This window comes from Phasianus colchicus, chromosome 1 (genome assembly GCF_987193195.1).
Source record: "Phasianus colchicus chromosome 1, bPhaCol1.hap1.1, whole genome shotgun sequence".
In the NCBI taxonomy this organism is placed as follows: Eukaryota; Metazoa; Chordata; class Aves; order Galliformes; family Phasianidae; genus Phasianus; species Phasianus colchicus.
This window is the reverse complement of record NC_143436.1, coordinates 165,081,473-165,101,916: the sequence shown is the minus strand read 5'-3', so window position 1 is coordinate 165,101,916 and position 20,444 is coordinate 165,081,473.

Genomic DNA, 20,444 nt, shown 5'->3' with positions numbered 1-20,444 from the left:
TTTACTTTTGTTTTGCTATATTTTAAGCCCCTGAACAGCACGATCTGTGAGTCGCATTAAGTTAGCAGATGAAACTAGTCTAGTCCTAATTGCGGAGGTTACTCCCAGTCAGACCTTTTTGTCTAAAGCCACAAAAATTTGTTTTATCTCCAAAAAATGAACTAGACAGTCTAGTTGATTTGGTTTGGCATTATATGCTGGCTTGTTTTTAAAATGCAAAAAGCTGAGGAGAAGATGGAGCACTCAGTCATTAACCAGCTAAAGGATAACCACTGCCAAGTGAGAAGGAAGAAAAAATGCTTCAAAGTTAAGAAAAAAGCTGACTTACTCAACATTAACACAACATTTGTAATGAAGAAATGTTAACATATTTAAGTTCAGATTTTATTTGTTTGCTTTGTAGTATTTTACCAGATAGGAAGGTTCATTAGAGCTGTGATGCCTCCCATGCTAGCATGTGGCTCTAAAATGCCACAAAGGCAAATTTCTCTGGCTTGAGAGCAAATTTATGAAACCTCAGGCTCATCTTAACTTCCTGAAGATTTCTTGCCTTTAGACAAAATAACTGTAAAGGGAAGGATTTAGTCCTGCTCTTATTTTTTGTTTTATACTTTGAATAAGGAAAAGTGATCCCAGAGGAATAGAAGAAGACTTAATTAAGAACAGGGTGTTATAAAGCATGTGAAAAATTAAACCAGAAGAGTACTTTTCTGTATGGGGAAGACTTCCTGTGCAATCTTGTAGCGCAATGCATTATGTATTATTGTTATTAAGCAAAAATATTTTTTATAATTATGCTTGTATACAAGTACATAGTATTATATATAATCATTTATAATTATAATCATGATTATATTTAATGATTGCATCCATTATTATGAAAAGTCAGAATATTCACAGAACTAATCATTATTCAAATACTTTTTTTTTTTCCCCTGGTTTTTGATCATGTGGATTAAGCCAAACACATTTTGAACATCTTGAAAATTCTGAGCAAAAACAGGTATTGAATAGTTGGAATACAATATCAGTTCTGTCACAGTATGGAGAGCAGGATACTGTTTTTACTGAATGTACTGCAAAAACCTCTTCTTTGACTTGAATACTATATGCTGCCAATTTTTGCTGAAGATTTAATAGCTCTGTGTGGCATATAAGGTATTTCTCCATCAAATTCTTGATAATGTAGTGTTTATTCTCTGTATTACACACTCAGTGGTTGAGATTATTGGATATATTATTTTACATGTTTTCAAACTATTTTAGTTCCTTCTTCCTTTGTATGAAAAATAAGTATATATTCAACATATATTCTTGACTCTTGAGTACTACCATGGGGTTGTTTGACACAACTAGCTGAAGATCTTTTATGAAGGGTATCTAACCTATGCAATTAAGACAATGTGTCAGTGATTATGTGAGGAATATACAATCTCTGGAGTCACTCTTTCTTACTATGGGGAATAAATCACCTGCTAAACCATTAACAATTGAGACAATACATTGATGTGAAATGTTGATTACTAATATATCTCAATGTGAATGTTGGTACATTAGTCCATAGCAGCAATTTCTGAAAATATACATACCTTTCTGAAAGAAATCCAAACATTAAACTTCCCATATTAGTGATTATAATGTTCAGTTTGTGTTCACTATCTTCTTTAAAATGAAAAAGCTTGTTAGTTTCCCATTTTTCTTTTTCTAAAATAGTAAAAGCAATTACAGTAGTTGTCATTCTTATAGAATAACTGACTGTCAAATTTAATTTGAAATGCAAGTCATTTTAACTCATGCAGTTCTTACATAGTTTAAAATTCCAACAGATCCTTTAAAGCTCTTGTATCAAAGATAAAGGAATTTTCATATATATATATAGATATATATATAATTTTTTTTTAACATATGAATACAGGGTATTCACTTGCAAAATTAAAAGATTTTTAAATTGAAAAATTAAAATATTAGAAACTATACAGCCTTTTAAACAATATAAATTTCCATTTTTCTATAGTACTACCTCTTGTGGATGTTGGAAATGCTGTTCACAAGACCAGAAGAATGAAACACATAACTGTTTAATGTAATTGTCACTCTGAGAGAGCTGATAGGAGGAAACCAAAATCTGTGCACAGAGACCTACCCAAACACTTTGCTGTTCCAGAAGTAGCAATGGGTTTATGTCTGCGGACTGCTTAAAGTGCAAGAAGAACACTATCAATCTACCATATGGCTGTGTTGTAGAATGCTACTACACCAATATGTTTTCCATGCCCTTTATTCTTTTAAGAATTGCCACCTGTTATGAAATTTTGTTTGTAATTGGATGTTGTTTATGTTCTTCCTGTAGGAGAAAAAAAAAATCATCAAAGCAGATTTTCAGTGATTAATGATAGTTAATCTACCTTCTCTCTTCTTGAGTGAGAATCTGTATTATTAACCTAGAAGTATATAAGAAAGAAAGCAACATTGCCTAGGGAATCATTCAGGCTGTTATCTGTGTCTTGAAAGTGCAAAACAAATTTTTCCACTTCTTTCTCAAAAAAAATTATTTATTCTCACACTGCCTTTTCATAAGTATTATTCAATGCAGCATGCATTTTTGTTTAAATGATGCTCCTTGCAGCTACCTCAGCAGTCTCTCCAAGAGTAACTTCTCACAAATTCTTTAGAATCACACGAGGAGCTTTATGAAACATTATTATAAATTAATTGCTCTAACATCTCCCTAATGATTTTCAATTTGTTGATAGATTGTGTCCTGAAGCATATAATTCCTTGGAGCAAATAATTTAAAAACTGATGTTTTCATTCTCTCTCTGTATGCATTTTCACTATCTGTGTGTGGTGGACTGAGCCCAGCCAGAGCTAATCATCCACCCTGTCACTTACTCACTCCCTTGTACCACGTTGGGCTAAGAGAACTGGAAAACAAAAGCTGGAAATTCATGGGTCAAGATTACAACAGCTGGTCTGGGTTAAGCCGAGCAGGTCACTAAGCACCACACAGCCATTTGCTCAGTCCCCTGCAGTGGGATAGAAGTGAAAAAACTCATGGGTCAGTGTAAAGACAGGCAAAGCAAGGAGAGGATTTCATTCATTGCTTCCCTTTGTCTTGTAAGTATATGCCAGTTCCAGGAAAGCAAGGATCATTACATCTAACACTTACTTGGGCAGAAAAACACTTAAACCACAGACATAACATTCCCTCTTACCTCCTTTTCTTTGGTAGATATTGCTGAGCATGGAATTGTTTAGAATGGAGCATCAAGAGTCCCTTCAGTCTACTGGGGTCAGCTGTCCTGGCTGTGTCTCTCTCAAGTTTCTAGCCCACCCCCAACCTCCTTGCTTCATTGGAGAGTCAGGCTCTGTGAACACTGTCTCAGTCACTGGTCCGTGATACAGCACAGGCTGCTGTGAAAGTTCTAAATTCTGCCCCAGTTGGGGCACAGTACACTGTGGTAATGGCTCACTTATCTTGGGAATCCACTACACTGCTGGCTGTGGTTCCCACTTAGGAAAATGCTACTTAAAAAAAAAAAAAGAAAAAAAAAAAGGGGGGTGGGGGGGGGGAGGGCGGAGGAAGGGAATATGCTATGAAAATAAATGTAAAGACTTTAAGTTTTTTTTTTTTTTTTTTTTTTTTTTTTTAATGCACTATATAGCATGAAAGGATTTAAAAACTAAGAAAATTTGATCAACATATCTGTTGTCTGTCTTACAATTCTATTTCTCTTAAAAGATATCCTGGAATTCTTAGTGTATATTCATGCATATTTATGTATATGAGAATACATGCACACATATTTATAAATGTACATGCATGTATTCACTTAATGTCATTTATATATATCAAAAGTTTATTGTTATTAGTTGGGGTTTGATATACGTTCTTTTATTTGCATCTTTGTTTAATACTGACAGTAAAATTATAGCGGGACAGGGACAGAGAGTTACTAAGAAGAAAAACATTAAGTAACATTTCAAAATTTCCACTATTTTTAACACATTACAGTTTATAGAGATAAGAATTTATATGAACTGAACAGCCTTGAAGTCTACAGATTCTGCCAGCTATAAAAACTTCTCAACATACAGATTTTTTTTCTGTGTATAAAAGTATTAACTGTACTTTGATTTTTTTTATTATTTTTCTTTTAATTGTGTGGTATAAATAAATTTTCCAAAGTCAGCTGATATAAATCTTTCACAGAATAACTGCAAATTTATTTAACTACCCCTTCCAACAGTGGGCAATATATTTACTTCAATTAGAAGCTGTAGTCCACCCATTACTGTACAAGGAAATAGACTGAATTTATCTGGTAAACTCTGCAGAATATGAGGTAATATATATGAAAATGTGAGTTCAGATGCATGGTTCCATATTCAGTGAAACCCAAAGTAACTTCATAAAAGTGTATATTCTTTGAGTAGGTTTCAGTGATAAACTGCAACAATTTAAATCTATTTTAATATCTGCCTAAAATTGTTGAAGTCTTTGTGTAACTGGCTTTTTGTTTCTTGACATTGGGGCTGTAAAGCAGTTCTGATCCAGAATACATATGTACTATGTACAGACAGCAAAAGTTATCTGTACTGATCAAAATGCAGCCAAACATATTTACAGCTGAATATTTGCACTACTAGTCAAAAGAAAACAGGCATATCAATACCCATAAAATTCATTGGTAACCTTGGAGTTGAAAAGATCCTGGTTTTCTTGTAAAATGGGAATTAACAAATTCATTAATGCTCTCTTTGGGTCTGACTCAACCCCACTGACAGTAAAAAGATTATTGAATTTTTAGACCTATTTTGACCAAAGTGAGGCTACACGAGGTATTTGGAAAGAGGCTATCCTTGATGCTCACAATATTCAGAGATTTTTTTCTTATTTTCTTTTTTTTTTTTTTTTTTTCTATTGCTTTCAGTGATTATTTTTCTTCTCTTTTTTTTTTTTTTTTTTTTGTAAGATATTTCAAACAAATAAACAAGATTAATTAAACCATTGTGCATTAATCTTACAAGCTTATATTAGTAGTTAGACTAGAACCATTCTGTGAATCATATTTTGTCTATTAAAAAAATTAGATAGTTTCCATTATATCAGCTAAAATTAACATAAAAGTACAAGAAAACAGATCTGTTAGAATATGGGGTATGAAAAGTCTCTCCCAGGCATGAAATCCAGGCATAAATACAAGTATTTTATATGATCCTCATTACTTTGTAGCTTTTTTGCTGGAAATCTATTCTATGTTCTCTCATAAGGGCTGTCTTTCTCAAAAGTCTGTTTTTATTGATGTCTTATAGTAAGTAATGCTTCGGCATCATTAATTTTCTCTTACTGCTTGGAAGCAAGGTTCATGCTATTAAGTTCACTCAAATCTATAAGCTGATAGACCTAGATAGAAACCTTCCCTTAGTCAGAGATATAAGCATTTGTATAAATACAACCACATAGTTGTATTTATAGTAAATTGAAATAGCTCCTCATAATAAATGTGATTGCACTCTATGAAATTATATACTTAAAACAAGTAAAATTTTGCAGTAGACACCAAATTAATTGTATGTTTAAGCTCTGACTTTATAATGAACTGCTTAGAAAGTGCACATGCTTAATTTTCTTTTTTTTTTTTTCTAGTAAGATGGCCTTACTTGATTATTGGAAATGGCATTTTTTACATCTCACATTTGTTCATAATTAATATAGTTAGAGTCAGACATTGAAAGAACTTCTGTAGCTCATAATTGATTCCCTGCTCATTCCAGTTGCATTTTTATTTTATTTTTTTAATTTTACCACAGACATCTGTGAGATAATAGCTGTGTGTTCAATCTAAGGCAGTCTGTCCTAAAGTACAAATCCAATCTGACTCACAGAGATCACCGTGTGAACTTATCAAATTATTATCTTTGAATGTAACATTAGGAAATGTCATAGCAAAGTACCTCACTCACATGTTAAGTTCATATACTTACTAAAGATGGCTAAGGAGGTAGTGCTTAGATCCAAGTGGGGTTTGTATTAGCATTTTGGGTTCAGTGATGCCAAATCTTTGAGCTTCTGTAGCTAGATTTCAACACCATATGGCAGATACCAGTTTTATCTTATTGTAATCTTCTTGCACCAAATCTCCAGTGAATACAAATAGAAACTAGAAAACTGTCATTTGCTTTTGAATCCAAAATAGAACTGAGCCAGACTGAATTATTCTAATCTATACAGAAATACTGACTGAGAATCTAAAGTTATAGTATAATTAGTATGAAAAAATGATTTCAGAGGTAATAATGACTTTTCTACAGAGTTGACAGTAGAATCATAGAAGATTTTAGATTGGAAAGGACTTTAAAGCTCATCCAGTTCCAAACTCCCTGCTGTGAGCTGGTTGCCAACCACTATATCAGGCTTTGCAGGGCCCCATCCTGCCTGGCCTTGAACACCTCCAGGGATGGGGCATCTACAGCTTCTTGGGGCAACCTGTTCCAGTGTTGTACCACCATTTGAGTAAATAATTTCCTCCTAAAATCTCATCTAAAGTTAAAAGGCATCCCTCTTTGTTCATTTACTAGATGCCTATGTAAGCAGTTTTATAAGTCTTCTTTCAATCCTGAAAGAACACAGTGAGATATACCTAAATCTTTCCCTTCTCTTGGCTTAACAAGCTCATCTCCCTCAGTCTTTCTTCATAGGAGAGGCGTTCCAGCCCTTTGATCATCTCGGCACCTGCCCCAACTTCTCCGTATCTTTTTATGTGCTGGTGACTCCAGGCCTCGATACAGTAATCCAGATGGGGTCTTGGAACGGCAGAGTAGAGGAAGAGAATCACTTTCCTTGCTCTGCTGGTAGCATCAGAAAAGAGGAAGAATAGTAAAGATAATAACAATTAGAAAATTCAGCGTAAGCAAGTCAGGCAACTAAGAGAGAAAGTGCTCTGGAGAGAGATATTAAGGGCTTGAGGATTGTGGGAGAAGTGGCAGTAACTGAAAAGGCAAGATCATACCATCAGAATGGTAGATTATCCCATTGGACAGGAAAGATAGGAAGCGTAGTAAAAGAGCAATACACAATCCTAAACTCTTTGAAGACCTGAGGATACATATGATAAATAAACAAAGAGTGGAAACAAAGACAGATAACTATGGATGTACATAAAGGAGAAAAAATATATATTGGGAAGAAATCAAGGAGATTAAAGTGTAAAATGAGTTTTCATTAGCAAGAAACAGAAAAATAGTATAACAAGATTCCATAAACACATTGGAAATACACAGAAAAGGAAGAAAGAGTATAGAGCAAACAGAAGATTGGGCAAAGATAGAAACAATCAGTGCTCTCTGGTTGAAAAAAAAAAAAAGAAAACAACAACAACAACAAATAAGCAAGTCCCCTCAAACTTTATTTGAAAAACACTTTATGAAGAGTTATGAAGTACTGCACAGAATACAGATAGTATTCTACTATAACTGTCAAATTCAAATTGCACAGCTTGACTAAATTCATCTTTTTACATAAAAACAATTTTATGTGATATCTTGACCTCTGGCAAATTATTTTTAGGAATTTATGAGAGAGAGAGAGAGAGAATTTTTTTATTATAAAATTCCTAATTTAAAAAATACCTTTTCTGCAATTATGCTAAACTAGGAAATTTCAGGCAAACTGAAAATAACAGTATTTCAGTATTTAATTAATAGTATGACATTATATAGGTTATCCTCTTAAATAGGGTAATCAAAATTTGGGCCCATGTGAAACTAAATTTTTCTTTTTAAAATGATACCTACTTCTTTATAGCAACCTCCATCTGGCATAAGGCAGTTTTGTGAGGATGATTACCATTAGCCAGAGTGGCATGAGTCTGTAATTTCTCTGCAATCATTGTACAGCAAACCTCATGAGCCTTATGCAATTCAGTGTAAACACCACTGACACTACTGAACATGACTTATATCGTCAGCAATGGATGGCTGCCAGTAAAATAGACATTAATTATCTTTTTTTTTCTGAATTAGTTGAATTTTCTGGCAGTCTTTCCTGATAGCCCAAAATGTTGTCATAGAACATTAAGTTCATATATAGATCATACACTGGTTCTTAGTGAGATACTATATTTCTCCCTTCCCTCCTTCTCCAAGAACCAATCATAAACCATAAACTGATGTTGATTTTGCTATTTTAGAAATACTTTTACTTGTGGGTACTTTTCATCTAGTATGGTCTCTTTATACAGCTGAAAGTGATCAGAAAACTAAATCTGTCATACATCTAGCATGGAGTATTTTCTTGTCATTTACTTGTAGCTATGGTTTCATCATGAAAGTATTGTTTGTTTGTTTGTTTGTTTTCTTCCCTATGTCCAGAAGCCATTTGAGAAGCAGCCAAAAAGATGAAGAAACATATTGAAATTGGCCTCTTACAAGGACACTGAATGAACTAAGAAAGGAAGAATACAGTAATATCCCGTACAGAGCAATTCTAAGTCTTCAAGTACTCTAAAGAAAATGCAATGGTGACAGCCACCATAAATAATTTCTCCTTTTCTCATAGCTTGATGTAGGATGACTGAGTGGAAAGACAGCTGGCATATTGGGCACATATGTCTTTAAGTCACAAGGGTCCTCAAACCAAAATAAAAATGACCATGTTGAGAGTGTTTGAGAGAAGATAATGAGGTGAAAATTAATGTGGAACTGATGGAATCGCTAATCCTGGCAAGTATTTCCAGGTACATGAATTACAAGAAAATTATCAGGAGTAGTCAACATGGATTCACCAAAGGAAAATTATGCTTGATGAACTTCTATAATAAAATGACTGGCTTGGTAGATGAGACGAGCAGTGGATATTGTCTAGTTTGACTTCAGTAAGGTCTTTGACGTGACTTCCCACAAGGTCTTCTTAGACAAGCTGACAAAGCACAGCTTGTATGAGCAAACAGTGAGATAGATTGAAAACTGCAAGAACAGCTATGCCCAAAGGGTGTTGATCAGTTGAACAAAGTCTAGTTGTAGGCCACTAACTATTGGTGAACCCCAGGGATCGATGCTTGTCCCACTCCTATTCAACATTTGCATTAATGTTCTGAAAGCTGTCATGGATGGCTATGTTCTCCTTAGGAAAGACAGGCTGGCAAGACAAGATGGTGGTTTTGCTCTTTCTGTGAGAGAGCAATTAGAATGTATTGAGCTCCACTTGGAGAGTAATGTTGAACAAGTGGAGAGCTTATTGCTAAGAATTAAGGGGCAGACTAACATAGAAGACACTGTTGTGGCTGTGTATTACATGCCACCTGATAATAGGAAGTGGCTGAGGCCTTCTACAAACAGGTGGAAGTAGCTTTGCAATCACCTGCACTGTTTCTTATAAACCTTGGTGTACCAGTGAACACCAAGCTGAACTTTAGTCAATAATGTTCCCTTTCCTTTGCTATAAGAAAAAGGCTAACCATATTGTGTGCAATAGGAAAAGTATTGCCAGAAGGTCAAGAGAGGTGATCCTTCCCTTCTACTCAGGATCAGGAAGTCCACACCTGGAATACCGTGTCCAGTTCTGGGTTCCCCAATATCAGAGAAATGTGGACATACTGAAAAGAGTCTAATTTTGGACCACAAAGATGAATAAAGGACCAGAGAATGTCTTGTGTTAGGAGAGGCTGAGAGAGCTGGGACTCTTCATCCTAGAGAAGAGAAGGCTCAGATGGGATATAAATATGTTTCTAAGTACGTGAAGTGAAGGTGCAAAGAGGATAGAGCCAAGGCAAGAGGCAGTGGACACAATCTGGAACATGGAAAGACCATTTGCTGCAGAGACTAGCTTCAAGATGGGTGAGACTGCACTGGGCAAAGGATCTGGAGAGAAAAAGACCAACAAAAAAAGCTTTTTTCAAGGCTTTTTTGAAGCCAGCAACAGTGCTGTGCTTGTGCTGCAGGGCTGGAAGCTTGTGGGCAGGCTGCTCAGCAAGCACGGGTGGAGCTGGCACATTCCTGACACAGCTTAAACATCCTATGAACATGTCATCACCTGCCCTTGAGCCTTGGCACCTGGTGATAAGTTTTAAATAGCCTGGGGAACACACCAGGTGCGTAACTGTTTTGTTGCCTGCTGAGAATGGGAAGACACAGTGACTGAGCACAGCCCACACTGTCCATATGGTGCTGCAGCTGTGGGTGTGGGAGGTGGATCAAGTGGCAGGGTGTGTAAGAGTTGTCCCTCTTTGCTCAGGAGATCAGCTCTCCTCTTGGCAGTCTCTGAGACCACAGGCTTAAACATGGTCTCCACCAAACAGTGGACTTGCTCCAAGAAGACTGTGGTGACCCAGATGGAGAGCTTGCCCAGAAATTTAGCTGTTCAGGTCTCTGGCTGCAGGGAATGTGTGACCCTGCTGCTGGGAGAGGGTGGCAGGGAATCCACCTGCGTGAGGTGTGAGCAGATGGATGAACTGCTCAGCTTGGTTGCGGAGCTCAAGGATGAGATGGAGATACTAAGGACCACCAGGGAGTGTGAGCGGAAGATTGACTGGTAGAGTGACTTGCTGGCATGCTGGAAGGAAGGGGCCAGGGAGATACCCCCTGAAAAGTGGTGAACCCCCTTGCACTGTCACAGTCAGACAGACCTGACTGATGTGGAGGATTGGAAGAGATTCCCGACTTGGCGTCACAGGCACCCCCTTGCCTGCCTAGCCCGCTTCCCCAAATCCGTTTAAGCAACAGGTTTGAGACACTGGAAATTGAAGGGGAGGTGAGTGGGGAGGCGAGGGAGGATCGGCCTAGGAGGGAGCCTAAGGCAAGGCAGTCACCCGCACGTCTTGAAACTGCCTCTGTCAGGAAAGAAAGAAAGGTGGCTGTGATGGGCAACTCCCTTCTCAGAGGAATGAAGGTCCCCATTTGCAGACTGGACCAGAGATGTAGGAAAGTGTGCTGCCTTCCTTGAGTCCAGGTCAAGAACATAACTAGAAAACTCCCAAAGCTGATTTGCTTGATTGATGACTTTCCATTACTCATAGTTCAGGTGTGGGCAGTGATGAAATCACTCAGAGAAGCCTGCAAACTATAAAAAAGAGTGGCTAGATGACTGTGAAGAAGAAAGGGACCTGGGGGTGTTGGTTGATGCTCAGCTGAACATGAGCTGACAGTGTGCCCTGGTGGTCAAGAAGGCCAGTACCAGCCTGGCCTGCATTAGAAATAGTGTGGCCAGCAGGAGCAGGGAGGTAATCAGCGCCCTGTACTCAGCACTGGTGAGGCTGCACCTCAGGTATTGTGTTCAATTTTGGGCCCCTCGCTACAGGAAGGACACTGAGGCCCTGGAACACGTCCAGAAAAGGGCAACAAAACTGGTCAGGGGTCTGGAGCACAAGTCTTATGAGGAGTGGCTGAGGGACCTGGGATTGTTTGGAGAAGTCTGGAGAAGAGGAAGCTCAGGGGTGACCTCATTGCACTCTACAACTTCCTGAAGGGAAGAGATTTAGATTAAACGTAAGGAAAAACTTTTTCTCTCAGAGAGTGGTCAGGCACTGGAATGGCCTGCCCAGGGAGGTGGTGGAGTTGCCGTCCCTAACAGTGTTCAGAAGTTATCTGGATGAGGTGATACGAGATATGATTTAGTAGCTTGTGATAGTAATGGTGATGGGAGGATGGTTAGATTAGATTATCTTGTTGGTCCTTTCCAACCTTGTGATTCTATGATTCTATACATGGAGGACCATTTCATTACTGTGCAGATGATGAATTGTAGCACAGGTTACCCAGTGAAGCTGTGGAGTCTCCTTTCTTGGCATGTTTGAAAGCTGTGTATTCTGGGAAACCTGCTTTAGGGATCACTGCTTGAGTAGAAGTTTGGAACAATTGAGCTCCCAAAAACCCTTCCCACCTCAGTCAGTCTTATGATTCTGTGACTCTGAGAAATAATGATTCTTGGGTTTGGTTGGAAGCATAATGAATAAAATCTTCACAGAAGCCCTTAGAAAAGCTCCCATATTTAAGGTTAAAATGTTTTACAGAATTGGAGTTTGGAACGAATTTTCTTCCATGTGAAATTGTCAGAGATTATTATAAGTTTGCTACAGCATATGATATTTTCTACATCTTTAGCTTATATTTTTTTATCAAGTAAAGTGCAAGAACTGCAGACCTTAACAATGCACTGTCTCTCTCTTTCCTCCTCAACATCCTCTCTCCTCCAACCCCTCCTATTCAGTAGATATTTGTTGGTTTTCATTTTTCACTTTGTGGTTAATGGAAGTATGTTGTGGTTTGAAGTATAGAAATGAGCACCAATGAACCTTTCTGGATTTCTGCAATATTACACATTGACAGTGACAGTGAGAAATTTGATTAGAATTGAATTGGACTAAATGAGAAGTCAAGCTCTGCATTCTTATTCTCACTCTCAATTAAAATATCAAATATTGAGGCAGTAGACTGATGGTATATGAAGCTAGAGAAAAGTGAATTCCACATTTTTGGAAGGCCAGCTAATTTACTTTTTTTTTTTTTTTTTTTTTTTCTGAGATCTGTTGTTTTTTTCCATGTCAAGTTTTTGTTTGTTTCGTTGTTTTTTTGCATGTCTAAGTCAGATATAACAATTATCTCTGTAAGAAGAGTTTAGTAGTATCCGAAGATAAGAATGACAGAATTCAAAAAATGACAGAATTTCCCCTACTTATCTGATCACTGTTAAAGCTCATAAGAATTTGCAGCGTACATCTAGAGCTGTATATATAATTGGAGGGCCAGGGAAGGATTGCAATACTAAAATAACATATTTATAACATATTTATTTTTTTTTCAGTTTTACTCAAACATTTTTTCTCTATTTTGTGTGAAAAAAAAATCCCTTGCATACTGATTTCAGTAAATAAAAATTGCTACTTTTATTTATTTATAAAAATAATGATTACTACAGTGGATTTTAAATGTCACTAAATTTGAAAATACATTCACTTCCAGTTATGAATGGTCTTAAAAATGTAGGATTGTTCATTTTTGAGAAAGAGAACACATTTTGATAAATGTGAAATGAACTTTCCCTGTTAAATAGGTGCTTGAACTCTTTTTCTAATTAATTCATTAATGAAATCCCCCTGTGGAATTACTTGGTTCTAGCTGTCACTGTGTCTTAATGCATTTTTTTCTCTATATGTTAAACAATTAAGAAAGTAAGGTATAAGAGAATAGTTCAGAGACAAGACTCAAAAATACTGCTTTACAATCCTATATAATTCACAACTACTTTACATTCCTATATAATTCACAAACAAAATAAATAATAAAATGCATAGGAAACAATACATAGGAAATCTGCATAAAAGGCAATAAAGTATAAAAGCATAAACATCAAGAGAAAAAATAAAAAAACAGATTTTTCTGTTGTAAAATATATTAATGTAGGTCTTACATTCTCTGTCCTGTTAGCTAAGTCTGTTCTTTTAATTTGTTTAAGATTCTCTCCTTTTGTTTCCCACCTCTGTCTTAGTTTGAGTAAGTTGACGCTCTGCTTTCTATGCAGGTGAGGTACCACAGAAGTATATTTTTCCAAATGAAGGGCAGCAGGAAATGTCTGTGTTAGGTTGTTAATGGAAGAAGAGCAGTTGCCCAGTATGGGGCGTGCCTCATCTGCGGCTACCATTTTTCAGTCCTTGAGCATGGCTGTCAGAATTATAACCTCTTTCTGCAGAGCAGATGTTGCATTTTGGGGTAGCATGTGTCCTGTCAGTTCCCTCTTGTGTCCTCTTGCAGAGCTGCAGCCTTGTGGCCTGCTGTCAGGCTGGTTCACCCTGAAAACAGTATGGGAAGGCGTCTTCGTCCCATCTGAAAACTCAGTTCTCTAGAGCTTGGTTGAATATTAGGAAAAATTTCTTGTCAAAAAGAGTGATGAGGCATTGGAATAGGCTACCCAGGGAGATAGTTAAGTTACCCTTCCTGTAGGTGTTCCAGAAACATGAGGATGTGGCACTTAAGGAGACATGAGCACTTGGTTGGCATGGTGGTAGTGGGTTGACAGTTGAACTAGATGGCCTTTTCCAACGATAAAAATTCAGTGATTCTATGATTAGATGATTTGAAACATTTACAAAGACTAGCAACCTCATAGCATTGATAACATCGCAATTAGCTTAAAGGAACTTTTCATTAGAACAAAGACAATGTTACAGGCAGAAGAAGAATTTAATACCGACAAGAAAGTAAATCAAGCATTTTTGCTTTTAGAGTGGAAGGACGAGGAGAAAATAGGAACTACCAATGATAAACTGGGAAAAAAAAAAATCAAAATTTACAATAATGACTTTGTTTTCATTAAACAAATGTATGATATTATACATAAGGGCAAACATAAAACTTATAAGGTGCTATTGTTGGATACCTTTTGGTACGAAAAGGAAATGTACTGAAATGCAAATTTTTCATACCCTGTACATCGTCAAGGGGGAAGGGGACAGAATGAGGGCCACTGGGGTTGAGCGGGTAGTTCGTGGCTCAAAACGGAGTTCGATGGGTGAAAAGGGTGGAGTTCAAAGGGATGGAGAGAGGCAGGGGGGTGCTGCTTCCCTAAAGTGTCTATACACTAATGCGCGCAGCATGGGAAATAAACAGGAAGAGTTGGAGATCTGTGTGTGGTCGCAAGGCCATGATCTCATTGCGATCACGGAGATGTGGTGGGACAGCTTGCGTGACTGGAATGTTGTCATGGAGGGCTGTGTGCTTTTTAGGAAAGATCGGCTGGCGAGGCAGGGTGGTGGAGTTGCTCTTTATGTGAGAGAGCAGCTAGAATGTATTGAACTCCACCTGGGGGAGGGTGATGTAGCAATGGAGAGCTTGTGGGTGAGAATCAAGGGGCAGGCTGGTATGGGTGACACCGTTGTGGGTGTGTACTACAGGCCCCCTGATCAGGAGGAGGAGGTTGACGAGGCCTTCCACAAGCAACTGAAAGTTGCGTCGCAATCCCAGGCGCTAGTGCTTATGGGGGACTTCAATTATACAGATATTTGCTGGAAAAGCAACGTGGCCAGGCACGCGCGGTCCAGATGGTTCCTGCAATGTGTTGAAGACAACTTTCTGATGCAGGTGGTGGAGGAACTGACGAGGGGAGGGGTGTTACTGGACCTTATTCTCACTAATAAGGACAGGTTTGTTAAGGAAGTAAAAGTTGGGGGTAGCTTGGGTTGTAGTGACCACGAGATGGTGGAGTTCAAGATCTTGAGTGGAAGGAGCAAAGCAAAAAGTAGGATTGCTACCCTGGACTTTAAGAGAGCCAACTTTGATCTCTTCCGGGACCTACTTGGAGCTATCCCGTGGGCTAGGGTGTTAGAAGGTAAGGGGGCCTGTGAGAGCTGGTCGGCATTTAAACAGCTCTTCTTCCAAGCCCAGGACTGGTGTGTCCCTGTGAGCAAGAAATCAGGAAAGGGTGGCAGGAGACCTGTGTGGATGAGCAAGGAGCTCATGCGCAAACACAAAGGGAAAAAAAAGGTCCATGAAATGTGGAAAAAGGGTCTGACCATTCAGGAAGAATATAGAAATGTTGTCAGGGCCTGCAGGGATGCGACGAGGAAGGCTAAAGCCCGCCTGGAATTGAATCTAGCAAAGGTGGTAAAGGATAATTAAAAAGGCTTTTTTAAGTATGTTAACAGTAAAAGGAAGACTAGGGAGAATGTAGGTCCCCTACTAAGTGAGGGGGGTGTTCTGGTAACGGGGGATGCTGAGAAGGCGGAGATACTGAACGCCTTCTTTGCTTCTATCTTCAGTGAAAAAGCTCCCCCTTGGGAATCCCAGGCCCTGGTGGTTAGTGAGAAGGTCTGGGGAATGGAAGACTTCCCTTTAGTCAGGGAAGAGGCGGTCCGAGAGCGCCTAGGCAACACCAATGTTCATAAATCCATGGGACCCGATGGGGTGCATCCACGGGTGCTGAGGGAGCTTGCAGAGGTGATTGCTGAACCGCTCTCTATCATCTTTGAGAGGTCTTGGAGAATGGGGGAGGTGCCTGAAGACTGGAGGATAGCCAATGTCACTCCGGTCTTCAAAAAGGGCAAGAAGGAAGATCCAGGTAATTACAGGCCAGTCAGCCTCACCTCTGTCCCTGGAAAGGTGATGGAACAGATTGTGCTGGATGCCATCTCCAGATAACTGGAAGAAAAGGAGGTTATCAGGAGTAGTCAGCACGGGTTCACCAGGGGGAGGTTGTGCTTGACCAACCTGGTAGCCTTCTATGATGTTGTCACTGGCTGGGTGGATGGGGGGAGAGCAGTGGATGTAGTCTACCTTGATTTCAGCAAGGCATTTGACACTGTCTCCCACGACATCCTTATAACGAAGCTGAGGAAGTGTGGGATAGATGAGTGGACAGTGAGGTGGGTTGAGAACTGGCTGACTGGCAGAGCACAGAGGGTTGTCATTGGCGGTGCAGTCTGGTTGGAGACCTGTAACCAGTGGTGTTCCCCAGGGGTCGGTGCTGGGTCCAGTCTTGTTCAACATCTTCATCAATGACCTTGATGAGGGGATAGTGGCCACCCTCAGCAAGTTTGCTGATGATACGAAGTTGGGAGGATTGGCTGACACACCCGAAGGCTGTGCTGCCATTCAGCGAGACCTGGACAGGCTGGAGAGCTGGGCAGTAAGAAACCAGATGAGGTTTAACAAAAGCAAGTGTAGAGTCTTGCACCTAGGGAGGAATAATTGCATGCACCGGTACAGGTTGGGGGATGACCTGCTGGAGAGGAGCTCTGCGGAGAGGGACCTGGGTGTCCTGGTGGACGACAGGTTGGCCATGAGCCAGCAGTGTGCCCTTGTGGCCAAAAAGGCCAATGGCATTCTAGGGTGCATTAAAAAGAGCGTGGCCAGCAGGTCGAGGGAGGTGATCCTCCCACTTTACTCTGCCCTGGTAAGGCCTCATCTGGAGTACTGTGTCCAGTTCTGGGCTCCTCAGTACAAAAAAGACAGGGATCTCTTGGAAAGAGTCCAGCGGAGAGCCACAAAGATGGTGAAGGGCCTGGAGCATCTCCCCTGTGAAGAACGGCTAAGTGATCTGGGTCTGTTTAGCCTTGAGAAGACTGAGAGGGGACCTGATCCAGGTCTATAAATATCTAAGGTGTGGGGGGCAAAGTGGCGAGGCCAGACTCTTTTCAGCAGTGTGTGGAGACAGGACAAGGGGAAATGGCCAGAAGCTGGAGCATAGGAAGTTCCGCACCAATGTGCGCAAGAACTTCTTTACGGTGAGGGTGACGGAGCACTGGAACAGGCTGCCCAGGGAGGTTGTGGAGTCTCCTTCTCTGGAGATATTCAAGACCCGCCTGGATGCCTACCTGTGTGACCTGGTGTAGGGATCCTGCTTTGGCAGGGGGTTGGACTCGATGATCTCTGGAGGTCCCTTCCAACCCCTACGATTCTGTGATTCTGTGATTCTGTCAAGAGTATATTAACTGCAAAGAATCAGATACCATCACCCTTCAAGATGAGATCAGGTCTTCTGAAGATAAAGTATTTTGGCATTCTAGAAGAGTACTAAAGAAGGGTCAATGTCTCAAATTCCATAACCTTGTCACAGTTCCTCTGTGTGAAATTAGAATAAGAATATATCTCTGGAAATCACTGTGCATTAAATTATATTTTTGTCCAGTGTAGGAAAAAAAAAAAAAAATCTGCTTGTAAACACAAGATAAAATAATTGTGTTTAACATTTTCTTCTTTCAAAGGAGAGATGTTCAGGAAGTGATGTGTGATGCCAAATATATATTTCTTTATGCTTTATATATCAGCGGGATTATGCTAGATGCCTTTAGAAAAATAGAAAATATATTTGTGCATGTTCAACAGCCCCTTTGGGAAACACTGCTTTCTCAAACTGTCATTTGGGCTCTGCTCAGTGCATGAGGTGTTTTACAAAAAGCAAAACAAAAATATGTATACATTTTGATGGCATACAACTTACTGATGTCTACACAGATGACATTTTGATCTAGTAAAAGCAGAAAATCATAGCCAGAGACTCTAAGCAGCATTTGAATGAAGGAAAAAAAAAAAAAAAGAGAGAGAGAGAATAATTAACAGGGAAAAAAAATATATTGCAAATATGCAACAGTATGTTTTGGGTTGTGAACTACTCAATTAAATTTACATCAAGTCCAGCTGTCCTAGTCAGAAAAAGAAAAGAACTAAGGTATCAGAGGGAATAATTTAATGAGAAATTTGGAAACAAAAGAGATTTAAAAGGCCCTAATAGTGATGTGCTATGAAGGCACTCCCCAAACTATATTTTCCACTGTTACATCCAAGAAAAGAAGTATTGCAGTCAGAAATAGTAGTGTTTCTGTCAAAAGCTGAAAATAACATTACTCTATTACACAACCCATCTAATAGCATAAAAAACTCCAAAATAAATTGAACATTGCTGTTTACTTCAGATGTCAGACTGACAGTAAATTTAATCAATGAATTTACTTTTTATTTAATATAATCAAATTCAGTATAATGCAGTATTTATTATTAACTTATTTGGCTAACTTTACTGAGAATTAATGTGTTGGGACTGATACTCTGCAACAAAGTATTCTAAAGAGCTTTTAAAATCCAACCAACCAAGCTAGGTTTAAGTATATTTTACACAATGGCAAGGAGCTGGAATGGAAGCACCCAGTGTGGCTGATTTTCATCTGCCTCTTCAATGGTATCATTCCAACATCCAGTTTCAACCACCCTCTAGCAAGGCGGTTGAAACTAGATGGTGTTTAAAGTTCCTTGAGAGTGTTTATGTTTCTGAAACACCTAAATACTGTTGTTACCAATTACTCTAGTCATTTCTGCAGAGCATGGACTCTGGGCTGGGCTGCTTCTAAGGAACCAAGAATATAATTATTACTACTATTTTTAAGCAATTCCATTTTCATAGGCTTTCATTAACTTAGAATGAAGTATGTCTGGCAGTGCAAAACATGTTTGCTCTACAAGTAAAGAAGATTTGAAAACTGTCTTTTCTGTATGAATCTCTCCATGATTCGATAACAAAGGAAAAAATATGTTTTCTATTTCCAGAGCTATACTTTACTGCTAGCACAGTCTGGGTGGGGAAGATTTTTCTTTACTATTCTATAATTCTGTTTAATAACTCTAAGAACTTTCAGAATGTTTTTAAAATATACTGCTATCAAAGACAAAGCATGATTAAAAGAAAATAAGTGTATGACAAATTATTTGTATTGTTACAATCTGCTTGCTACATCTGACACAAAGCATGCATAAATGATCATCATAAAATTAGCAGCGAAAGTTTTAATTCTGTAATAAAAAAGTGAAAATCCCCAGCACAATTGATACTTTATTAAACCAGTAGAATCTTCATGCATGCCTAAATTCAAATAATTTTATAAATTACTATGTTGTAAAAGTTGCTTCTTATGCCTGTAATGTCACTATCACAACATTTTATGAGACATTTTGCTCCAATTCCATTGCTTTTAGTAAATTAAATATATTTGTGAATGCATCTTGGTTTTGTTTCTGCTACTTCTCTTATTTCTACTAAAAATAAGTCATGCAAAAACTTGAAGTAGTAATTTTTAGGTAAGATCACAGAATTGTAGGTGTTAGAAGAAAGCTCTGGAGATCATCTAGTTCACCCCCACTGCTAAAGCAAGTCCTCTACAGTAGCTTGCAGAGAAGTGTCCAGGTGGGTTTTTAATATCTGCAGACAAGGAGACTCCACAGCCTTTCTGAGCAGCTTGTTCCAGTGCTCAAAGGGCATGCTGCTGGCTAATGGTCAACCTGTTGCAAATTTCTGAGAGTGGACTCTATCCTTTCACCCAGGACATTGATGAAGATGTTAAACAAGACCAGGCGCAGCACCACTATGTTCACTTGGGGAACATAGCTACGTACAGGCCTCCAACTAAACTCTGTGCTGCCAATCACAACCCTCTAAGCTCTGCCAGTCAGACAGATCTCAAGTCATCTCATTGCCTTTTTTGAAGACTAGAGTGACTTTGGTTTCCCTTCAGCCTCCAGCTACCTCTCCCATTCTCCATGATCTTTCAAAGATGCTTGGGAGTGACAGTATCAACAAGTAAAATAATATATCTGCTTTTAAAAATATAAGTTTACAATGTGGATTCTATACATATTACTAAAAAATTGACAAGAAAAAAAAAGATGTCTGGTTGTTTCTTTGTCCTGACAGATTCCCTCTGGATGGTGGGTAATATAACAGGAGGGCAGGAAAGTTACCTCTGTGGCTGATCTGTGTGCTCAGCTAGGATGTGATTCTGGATTTCAGGGCAGGACAAATACAGAGATGGAGGCAGAGAGATGTTGCAAATTGGAAATTTCATTGAAAAACAGAGAAGAGAGTTTGATCTGAAGAAGTGCATGTGTATGTGATACAAAGATAGTCATCAGTACTCCCTTAAAAAGGAAAGAAATTAATCAGAATGTCCTTAGGTAAACATCAAAAT